This window comes from Panthera leo, chromosome D1 (assembly GCF_018350215.1).
Source record: "Panthera leo isolate Ple1 chromosome D1, P.leo_Ple1_pat1.1, whole genome shotgun sequence".
Classification (NCBI taxonomy): Eukaryota; Metazoa; Chordata; class Mammalia; order Carnivora; family Felidae; genus Panthera; species Panthera leo.
Window position 1 is genome coordinate 85,740,549 of NC_056688.1, and position 12,202 is coordinate 85,752,750.

Genomic DNA, 12,202 nt, shown 5'->3' on the forward strand with positions numbered 1-12,202 from the left:
AAAATTTATTTGAACATGTAGTTTCATTTAAAAAAATTTTTTTAATGTTTATTTATTTTTGAGACAGAGAGAGACAGAACATGAGCAGGGGAGGGGCAGAGAGAGAGGGAAACACAGAATCTGAAGCAGGCTCAGGCTCTGAGCTGTCAGCACAGAGCCCGACACGGGGCTTGAACTCACAAACCATGAGATCATGACCTGAGCCGAAGTTGGTTGCTCAACCAACTGAGCCACCCAGGTGCCTCCCTTTTTTTTTTTATTAAATTTTCTTTTTATGTTTGTTTATTTTTGAGACAGAAACACATGTAGTTTCATTTTTAAATTAATGTTCTCAGACAGTTTTTTAACTTAAAATTGATATTGGCAGTGGGAAAAATAATAATAAGCTACTAAAAACTGAAATACATAAAATTATTGCTATACTATAGTCGTGAAAATAAGAGAACTCTGTAAAAAGTTAGGTAAAGAAAAACAACAGCAGAATATTATCGGATATTAAATACCAGTATCCTAAAGATGTAAATCAGAAGAAAGATACAGAAATTAGAAGTACTCATTTATTGGGTGCCTCGGTGGCTCAGTCGGTTAAGTGGGCGATTTTGACTCAGGTCATGATCTCACTGTTCGTGAGTTCAAGCCCCATGCCGGGCTCTGTGCTGACAGCTCAGAGCCTAGAGCCTGTTTCAGATTCTGCATCTCCCTCTCTCTCTGCTCCTCCCCAACTCAAGCTCTGTCTCTGTTTCTCTCTCAAAGTAAATAAACAGTAAAAAATTTAAAAAAAAAAAAAAACAACCTAGGAAAAAAGTACTCATCTATTAATATTATTTTGCTTTGAAAATAACAGAAATTATTCTTTTCCAAGAAACAAGTAATAAAATAAAATACGTGGTCAATGTACTATATCTTTTTAAAACCAAAGCACACTTTAAAATTCAAAGAGGACAATATATATGCCCAGGACTATATATATATATATATATATATTTCATATATCTTTTATATTTCTTTCATTTTTTAATATGTAATAATAAAATAGTTGGATTTAAAAGAATAATATGCCATTCTCATTTTTGTATTAAAAAATTATAAAAAATATTTTTTTCAACCTGCATACCCTTAATGTGGTCTAGTTAGTTTTCACAAGTTTAGAATAGACTGAATTAAAAATTTATGCCTATACAAATTGTAATTATTTATAATCTTCATAACACCAACATGTAGACAAAGTTTGTAGTGTATCCCTGAGAAGAACAAATGAACTATTTAAAATGAGAAGTTGAGGAGTAACATAGATAAGTAGGTTTTCCTACATAATATTCAGTCAGGATTTCAGTGTTCCCAACTCTATTAGAGTTATATAAGAGTCATTTGTATTAAACAGTCCGAAAATGAATGACCAAAACGAAGGCATTAATAGCATTTAGAGATACACCATGGGTCAGTGTCGGGGGGGGGGGGGGGGGGGGGGGATGGGGAGGTAGAGTGGGGAATGCTGTAATTGCTTAGCTTTAATTTTATGATGTATGCTTGGGAATTTCTGGAACCTATAACCAAGACAAATATTGCTGGTACAAGAAAAGGGAAAAGAAAATCTTAGAGACCATAATTATCTTAAAACTGTGTATAACTAAAAGACAAGTAAAGGATAAAAAGCCCCATCAGCTGCCTAAGATATATTATATAACCACCCAGCAATTTATCCATCATCCTTTGAAAACATATTCATGCCTATTGTAGTCAAATCTCCTTCAGGAAGTCAGCATTAAGATGTAATGTTGAAAAATTACACCCCTTAGAAAATCCTATAGAACAATATACATGATGTTGTTAAAGCTTTTAAAAACACATTGGTAAGTATTTTTCAGTTAACTTTTTTTATCTAAGAGAATGTTCGTAATCATCTCAAATACAGTGATAAGTATTCTCTGAAATTTTTCTATGGAATGTTTTGTAAAATAGCAAAAATTAGATTTTTAAGTTAAAATATTTGTGTTTATCAGTAGGTAGGCTGATTTTTTTTCGAAATAAAAAATATAGTCACACACGTACATACATAATTTCTTTAGAACTTGAAAATGCTGCATTTTTCTATTACATACTTTGCATAATTTTAAACCATATATGTTAATAAACCATATATGTTAATATTTGTAATGTGATTTTCAGAAGTAAATTAAATGCTATTTCTTAATATACTCAGGTAAGTGTTAAAGCTTAATTCAAATACTTTTAGTGACGACATGCCTGTATTGATTATATTCATGCAGGAAGAGATGTCTAATATCTGGAACAAAGGGTTAATTCCTGACTTATGGCATTAACTTTCTGAATTATATGTTTTATACATTATGTACTATCCAAAATCTACTACAGTTAGAATAAAGAGGGAGGCTAGGATGATTTTAGGAGCTTAAATGTTTTACTTTTTAATATGCATTCAAGATAAGTAATGGTTATAGGCAGGAATATCGATAACTTATCTTGATGTTTACTAAAGGTTTACAGAACATATTTTTTAACATCAAACATACTAATAAGCAAATAGTCCATATTTAAAATCAATTATTATGAAAGTACCCATATCTAATATAGACAAAGTCTTTCATAATTGAAAATGAATTACCTTATATTAACCCATGAATCCTGGAATAAGTAACAGTTTATTTAAAATAAACCATATCAGGGGCACCTAGGTGGCTCAGTTGGTTAAGCATCTGACTCTTGATTTCAGCTCAGGTCATGATCTCATAGTTCATGAGTTCGAGCCCCACTTCACGATGACAGCGTTGAGGTCTGGTTGAGATTCTTTCTCCCTCTCTCCCTGCCCCCCCCCCTTGCACGTTCTCTCTCTCTCTCTCTCTCTCTCTCTCTCTCTCTCAAAAATAAATAAATAACTTTAAAAGAAAAAGAGTTAGATGAAATAGTATTATTTGTTAAATAGTAAGTTTGAATTACCATTAAAAAGGTTTCCTTTCCTTATGTCAATTTGGTGTTAAGTCTATATTTAACATCCATCTCTCATTAACTGATCATGGAACAAGATTTAGAAGTCTGAATCCAGTGAGTGGTTAGTTGTTTGCTTTTAGTACATTATTGTACAGGCTGGGCTTTCTGAGTAAATAGAATAGAAAAATATTTCAGATCCGACTTTTCTTTCCTTATTCTGTCAAAAATTGGGATAGCTGTAAGAATAAAGTAAAAAAAAGTACCCCTTGATTGGCCATATACACTACTGAACATTTTTTTATTATACTTATCTTCAAAGTTGTAGTTTTATAATGTTCAGAACAAAAGTAATATGTTATGTTATATATAATTAAAAAAATTTTTTGGCCCTTCTGTCATTCTACTTTGTAAACTTTATGCATGCTCAATATCTTATAAATAACATATCTTCGCACACATTTTTACTTTTTCTAGCCTGTATAATACGTGTTTTATTTCCTATCAAAAGTATTTTATTACTGTGTATCTTCTGTTCATAGTATAAATACACATAAATGAAGAGCCCTTTAAAGGCAGAGCTATAATCAGAATATGTTCCCTTCATTTCTTTGTCTTTGATTTGTTCAGAAAACTACCATGTTATCTATATGCTTTTCAGTGCTTACAACTCTGAAGTGCTAGTTGAGCCAGAAATTTGCTGTTTGACCCCAGGGATTTTTTTCCCCCTAGCTACTTGTGAGAGCTTATTTAAAATTCTAAGTTCTCCCCTGGCAGCCGCAGTTAGAGCTTCTTTGGCAAACTAAAAAGACTAAGAAAAATCATGCAAAGGCTCAGTACTGCTTCCAGTGACCTACATTTGTAGCCAGCTTTTAAAAGATGGCATGTGCCTTATTTTCCAACAAAAAAATGAAAGATAAGATCAAAGAATAAAGGAGAATAAACCCACCTCTCTGTCACTAGCCAGCAAAAACCATTTCTGATACAACATTAAATTAAACACAAAGTTCACTTTGATATTTGTGCATCACCAACATAAGAAAGGAAATTTGCATGCAGAAAAGTAGCCTAAGTCATACAGCAAAAATGCCATATTCTTTGATAGGATATTTATCCTCAGAAGGTGAAATACATTTGGGATATGAACTTAGATTTTAATTTCTGTGATGCTACTTAACTAGCTGCAGGACTTTGCACAAGTCACTTAACCCTTCACATTAAGATAGAGATAGTTCCCTGGTTACCTTATTCTGGAATGCCAAATTAAAAATGAAATATCAGGAGTTTTGCTTTCAAAATCTTAAAGAACTTCCTCCAGGCCTCACATTTACTTTTAAAAATTTTATTTTGAACTCCTAAAAAATATGGTTGTGGATACTTCATGGTTATTGTCATGCCTAAATGTTAAAACCTTAGAACCATTATATAGTACTTTCCATTCTTTGAAAAGAAGCCACACAAAGTGAGAATTAGGAATATTAAAAATAGAGTTCATTTGTCCTCTGAATACTTTTTCTGAAAACATAGAAGAGAAAGTATTTAATCCTTTTAGAAGGGATAAATGACTTCAAATTCTGAAAACCAGAGCCATTGAAACTTGAAAAAAAATACTCATCAGCTCCCCAAATTAACATGTTGTCCCATGAAATAAAATGTTAAAAGATCCCAATAAAGGAGAAAGGCAGCACACCTTCAAGGGTCATAGATTAAATAGATGGTCTTTGAAGATTTATTATGCACAAAGGGATAACTTTACTGTGTGAAAACCCCAAAGAGGACAGAGCTATCTCTCCAGCTAATGTTGGGATGATTCTTTCAGTGGCCAGTGTTTCCTTCCTAAAATTTTGTTTTGTTCATCAGAAACCAACAGGCAGTTGCAGAAAGTGACCTTAGTACAGCACAGCCATCTTTTCGTATTATGTCATATTAGTGAAATCAGAGGCATTTGAAATGCACTTACCACTTTTTATAAAAGTTTTTTACAGTTCGTGTGTGTGTGTGTGTGTATGTCTAAGTCTGTGCTAGATTTCGAAAACGGTGGATGGTATTAAAGACTTAAATTGGAAGTAGAAAAGAGATCTGAGACTATGAAGCATTTTACCTTTATACTTCTTAAAACAGATTATAACAGGGTACTATAGAATTTTAGAAACCTATTTTGTGCATTTATCCAGTTGCCTCTACTTTTCAGTACTCAATAAGCAGAAAGAGAATCATTTTGTTCTATTAACACCAAGTGTATAACACAAAATAATGTTCAAATTTAATCAAAATAAAGTGATATCCAGTGTCATTTAGTGCATCACAATGTACTAAGGATTTTTGTGACATCTTCCCTAAACCGGGTTCATTTTGGAAAAATAAAAGAATATGTCATCAAACAAATAAAACCAGTCCCGTGTGTGCTCCTGAACTGGGAATATAACAGATCTGGACCTCTTAAATAAAGACAATGCCTGATTCCATTATTAATTGTGAGATATCTTTGACACCAGATATCCCCGAAATTTTAGAATATTTCTTTACAACCCTGTAAAAATTCTATGACTTCAATTTAATAAATAATTATGTTAAGATTACTGTCACTATCTTAACTTTTACAATAACTATAAATATTTAATTATATCAGGTTTTCAGAAATTACTTTATGTTCAATAAGGACACTTCATACTTACAGGAATTTTATAGAAATCTTTTTCAGCATAAGAATCCTTCTATAACTCAAGTAATTATTGCATAATCTGTTTACTTAGTATAGATTTTCATACATCATTTATTTTAAGAAAACAGGTTAATATATACCCTTATATAGTAAGCATTTACTAAAGGGAATTATTGCACATCGTCTCATTAATTAAACCTGTTAAAATCAATGATTAAGTGAAGAGTTTAGTCTAGTTTTTAAAACATTTCACAAAATGTATTTTAATCAAGGTATTACAAGGACAGCATCATTTACCATTCATTTTCTTTCTGTAACTAGGGATATAGATATAAAGATATAGTAATACACACCCACACACACACATATATATATACATCCCACACACAAAATATATACATAATATGTATACACACACACACACACGCAGAAAGTCACATGTTTTTAATAATGCTAGTTACCTAATTAGTAGCTCTATTCACTTTAACTTATATTATCTCTCTCAGTATGAGTTTTGTTGATTATTCACTTTAACTTATATTATCTCTCTCAGTATGAGCCAGATTAAACATTGATAGCATTTGCTATATGAACTTTATTTTGTAAAGGAACTCAAAAAGGAAAACTCCAATTTTTATGGCTAGAAATATTAATAGATAGCAACAGTGTACCCTTGTCTCTCTATAAACAAAAACATGGAATTTTTATTTATTTTATTTACTTAAGTTTTTTTTTTCTTAAGAAGCTTGTCAACTAAGGAGATTGTTTTGAAGGAATATGTATTATAGCTTTTACATTTTGATATATGAAATATATAAATTCTGTATCTAAGTTGATATATTGAAGAAAATTGATAAAATTATCATAGACCTCATAGAGACTTGTTCCTAACAGCTTAACAGTTTTGATTTTTATATATGTTAGAAAATAATTGTGGAAGCCAATAATACCACAATGCCAAAAAATACAGTGCATTTCCCTTTAAAGTTTTTTTAAGTGAGTGCCTTGGTCAAGACTTGGAGTGCTGTTGATAGTCACAGGCACATTGCTAGGACCTGAATCAAGAATTTAAAGTTGCCTGTACTTCATTTTCCTAACCTCACTGCTAAATAGCAGTAGAACTCAGGGATTAATTACATGTCTGAATTGCTTCGAAATCCTTCTATGACTGGAGCTCTTAAAAATGTGATGATTTAAAAGGTAATATTTTGAAATAATTAGATTATAATTTGCATTTAAAGAAAGTATTATTTTTTTTTTACTGACTTTACCCTTTCCCTTTACTTCTGAATACTTCTGATGTAGACCTCCATTTCCTTTTCTTCATGTTATCCTTCTCCTTCCCTCTATCTTAGTGAAGAAAATTGAGTTTTTCCAATCTTCTCAATATAGTTCTTGTTTATCTGTGAAAGAGAAATGTGATAAGGATCTGTGGAAAAGCATTGAGAACACTACTCTTAACCTAGTGGTTTCATTTTCTGTTTTTCAATTAATGTAATTGATGCAGTTGTCAAATTAAAAGCATCATTTTTGTCAGTAGCTTAATTTGCGAGTTTAGTTAAAATAATATTTGTATATTAATGTGAAAGTATTTTTCACCTTTTCTTCTTGTAATATCAGTAATTGTTCCCTCTTTATATACAACAGGAAAAATATATATATATAAATTGCACCAAGATGTTCCCTGTACTGATTTTGATTTGAAATATGGATGGAAATAATTCACTAAATACTAATCTTAAAATGCATGAGTTTAAAAACATTTTTCATATAACATCAGCTATATACCTACAGGCCTTTGACTTACTCCATGCAATCTACATTTCTGAATGCTTTTAACAATTAAAGTAACCTCTCCCATATTTTTAAATATTGAAACGGAGATAATGTGGAGAACTCATCTTTACTAGATGGATACTCAGCCTGGATATTTAGAGTACTCTTGTATTCAGATGATGATAATCAGTCAATAATATCTTTGAATTTGTTTCTCTTTCTAACTTTCAGAAAATAAATGTTCCCCAACTCCCCCGAAATCAACAAAGTAATATACTTACTGATACATGGATAATGCTTAAGTAGTATTAATTATACAGTTACCAAAACCTGCAAGGATCAAAAGATTTTATTTTTAAGAAGGATTTCTCATGCTGCATGGATTATGTTGCTACATAATAGCGCAGTAGTACTTCTGCTGAATTGTAAAATAGCTTAGAGAGGAGTATGATGCCCATAGTTGGTGTAATGCATTGGTAATTAAGAGGGTGGGAGGTTAAGCTTCATTAACTGCTGAGGGATTGTATCTTGGGTTTTATTATGCCCTAGAGAACATAAAAAGTGAGAAGGGTCAAACTGTTGGAATCAGATTTTGCTTGTGCATCTGCCAAAACAAAGACCACAAAATAATATACCAGTAAGCACAGAATGGCATGAATTGAAAAGGGAAGAAATATATTTACAGCATCTTATGGCTAAGGATAAATGTTTCTGCTGAAAAAAAAATAAATACCCCTAATTACTGGAGTATATTTTGGTATTGGAAGTTTATAATAATTTGGTTTCATATAAGTTTTTGTTAAAGTAGAATAAGAGTTGTTTTTGTCCAAAGGTAGTGCCAATTTCTTTATTCATGTTAATTTTCCAACATGATTCAACTGATTAAGAGAGAGAAATTTTATACTTTTCATTCCTATCTTCTGTGTAGACCATACGAAGCTTGCTTTTCATTTTTACTTATTCCTGATCCTTGATACCAAATGTATGGTCACTGTAAGCACCATACTCTATAAAAGAACCAAAAATCTGATATTCTTTCTTTTAAGAAACAAGAGTATAACAATCATGAAACGTGTTCTGTTGGTGCTCTGAGTGAGAAATCAAAGACTGGTGATTCAAAAGCATAGGGGAGAATCTTGATCTTTGATTACAGCTGTAATCATTGAATATTTAAGAGCTTATTCTTAGCATTCTCTTGTAAGACAGATTTTATCAAAACATTAAATAAACTTTTTGTTTGATTAGATATAGACACTGCAACAAATAGTGTAGATTATAGCAGTCATCATCTCTGATAGGGTCAAGGAATCACCATGAGCAGGTTAGGTGATGGCATACTTCAAAAAAAAAATTTAAGGCTTACAAATGTAACAACATACTAAATACAAACTCTTACAGAACAAATTTCAGAATATTGGAAGATTAAAAAACATCTGAATAATCGGGGCACCTGGCTGGCTCAGTCTGTGGAGCATATGACTCTTAATCTTAGGGTCATGAGTTCAAGCCCCACATTGGGTGTAGAGCTTACTTAAAAGAAATCCTTTTTTTCCCCCAAATATCGGTTTTGGTATACGTTTAAATAATTCAGTTTTCATTTGAATTCTGAATATCAGTATTGAAACCAGTAAGACCAAATTTTTATATAATGGATTTTTTTGTCAGAGGGTTATATAGGATGATCTAACACTATTACCTTAGACTTGAGTTCTTGAGTTCACCACACGTAAAAACCGCACAACTCTTAATTTGCGTTGACCAGTTTTTTTATTTTCTGCTATTTTTGTTCAGATTTCTGGCTAAAAGAATGATGCAAATACTGAAGAGTTACCAAGTGTTCACATAGGTCTAGCTAGGTAAATTACTAGCATGACTTTTTCACACCATGTTGTGTTAAAAGTTTTTTATGTATTGTTGGAAGGCTTAAAAATGGAGATGCTAGGCACCTGGGTGGCTCAGTCAGTTAAGTGTCTGACTTCAGCTCAGGTCATGATCTCACAGTTGTGAGTTCGAGCCCTGCATGGGGCTCTATGCTGACAGCCTGCAGTCTGCTTCAGATTCTGTGTCTCCTCTCTCTCTGCCCCTCCCCCACTTGCATGCTCTCTCTGTCTCTCTCTCTCTCAATCTCTCTCTCTCAAAAATAAACATTAAATTTTTTTTTTCAAAAAAATGGAGATGCTAAAGGAATTTTGGCCCACTTACTAAAGAAATAACCATATTTTATCAAATCTGAGATGCCACTGACCACAAGATGCATCACTTTTATGTACCACTGAGACAAAAACACTGCCAAATAAACTAAAACAGAATGTGTTCTTTTAACTTAGGGTTTCTATTTAATTATTTTCAAGTTTTCTTAGACTTTTTTAAAAATCATATCACACTTGTACCTAAAAAAGATAAGCAAAATGTAACTTACTCATAAAACTTCACATTCATATTACTATAATGAATTACTTTCTTCTTTATAGTCATTGGCCATTACCAGTTTTTCACATGATACTGTTTTCTGTGTCATCAAGAACACTGGTGATACAGCATTTCTTATTAAATGCTCCTCTTTTTTTCCCACATTTTATTCTAAAACAATGCCATCCATCAGATGACTTTCCCAAAAAGTATCAAAGGAGGTTTTCTGGAAAACCAGGATTCATATTCTTTTTTAATTGAGTTATATATGGATTCTTGGCTGAAACATCAAAAAATTACATTTGTCCACTTACACACTAAGAATAACAACCAAGTTCATACATACACAGACAATGATGACTTTCTGTTTGATATAATATCAATTGTAAAATGTACCCCAATTTCATAAATAATGACATATGAAAAAAACCCAGAATCAATGAAATGCAGTAAATGTATGCTTCAATTTTAAACCTGAGCTTTGATGTATTGGAATTACCCACTTCTCAGAACTGTCACAAATCTTAATTGTCCTTGTTTAGCCTAGTGCCACCAATTTAAAAATAATCCCCACTTTAAAAAAAAAAAATAATGTTTATTTATTTTTGAGAGAGAGAGAGGGAGAGAGACACAGAATCTGAAGCAGGCTTCAGGTTCCTCACTGTCAGCACAGAGCCCGATGCCAGGCCCAAACCCATGAACTACAAGATCATGACCTGAGAGGAAGTTGGATACTTAACCCACTGAGCCACTCAGGTGCCCCAATCTCCATTTTCAATGTGTTGATGTTTTCTTGGGAATACTTCTGTGTCCCTATGAAGTTGGAACTTAACCTATGCTTCTTAAAATGTATTTCTTACCATGTATTTCACTCAGAAGTATCATGCATTCACAAGTGTTACCTTGCTCATTTGGGAAATATTCTACCAGGAGGAGAAATAATGTTAAGGAAAAAAAGAACATTCTCTCTATGTGGTTAAAAGATACTAAAGCTGATAAATCAGGAACTGGAACTTTGGTAGATGTTTTTATGGAGTTTGAAATTTTTTCTAATTTTGGTGAAATACTAACAATAAAATAAGGGGAAATAATCCAGTAATCAAGTTCTTCTAAGGAAGTGCTTTTATCCATTAAAAAGTATACCTTATTATACTGCAAGAAAATTAAGGAAATTTGCCTTTATTTATAAAATACATTTTTTTCCTCAAGAACTCTTCCACTGCATCTGGGATTGAATACATATATATACACATTTGAATTTAAAATTTTGAGAGATATACTTTATTACAAAAAAATAACACAGATGGTAGCCAAAAATTTAAACAATAATAGAATACTATTTGGCAATTTAAAAAAAGAAGGAAATTCTGCCATTTGTGACAATATAGATAAATCTTGTGAGCATTATGCTAAGTGAAATAAGTCAGAGAGACAAATCATGCATGATCTTAGCTATATGTGGAATCTAAGAAACCAAACTCCTAAAAATAGAGAACAGATTGGTGGTTGCAAGAGGTGAGGGTGGGGGAAATGGGTGACTGTGGACAAAAGGTACAAATTTTCAATTATACGATAAGTAAATCATGGGGATGTAATGTATAGCGTGGTGACTAGAGTTAACAATACTGTAATGTATATTGGAAAGTTGCCAAGAGAGATTTTAAAATTCTCATCACAAGGAAAAAAGAAAACATAGTAAGTGAGGTGATGGATGTTAACTAAACTTACAGTCATCATTTTATATTATATACATACATGAAATCATTATTTTGTACACATGAAACTAATTCAATGTTATATGTCGGTTCTATTGCAATAAAACTGGGGGGAAATTGCTCCATGCTCAGTGTGGAGCCCGACGTAGGCCTTGATCTCACAACTGTGAGATCATGGCCTGAGCCTAAATCAAGAGCCAGATGCTTAGGCAGCAGAGTCACCCAGGCACCCAAGTAGTTCCTTTTTAACATTTTGAAGAATCTCTGTCTTCCATAGTGACTGTACCAATTTACATTTCCACCAGCAATGCACAGTGGTTCCTTTTTCTCTACATCCTTACCAACTTTTATCTCTTGTGTTTTTGATGACAATCATTCTCACAGATGTGTAAAATAAAATAAACCTTTTATTTTCCGGTTGATAGAAGATATATATGTCTTCATTTTATTATTAACATATTACTAATTTTTTTATTTTTATAATTTCTACCTCTTTATTGGATTCTTTTTTTAATGGCTAAGTTATATCTTCAAATACTTTTTTTAGAAAAGGTTTGTGGTAGGTAAGCTTTGAATATTATATGCTTTTTAAAAAATGAGTATAGTTTGTACTTACACTTAATAGACGATTTTCCTCATGAAGAATTATAGGTTCAACATCAGTTTTCCTCATACTTTGAAGACCTTGTTCCCGTTG

At 32.0% G+C, this 12,202-nt stretch overlaps 1 protein-coding gene across 2 annotated transcripts in view; it reads left to right on the plus strand.

Moving 5' to 3' along the window:
• The window catches only part of ELP4 (elongator acetyltransferase complex subunit 4), a 242,706-nt gene that overhangs the window by 31,004 nt on the left and 199,500 nt on the right, over positions 1–12,202 (plus strand). The window lies entirely within an intron of this gene.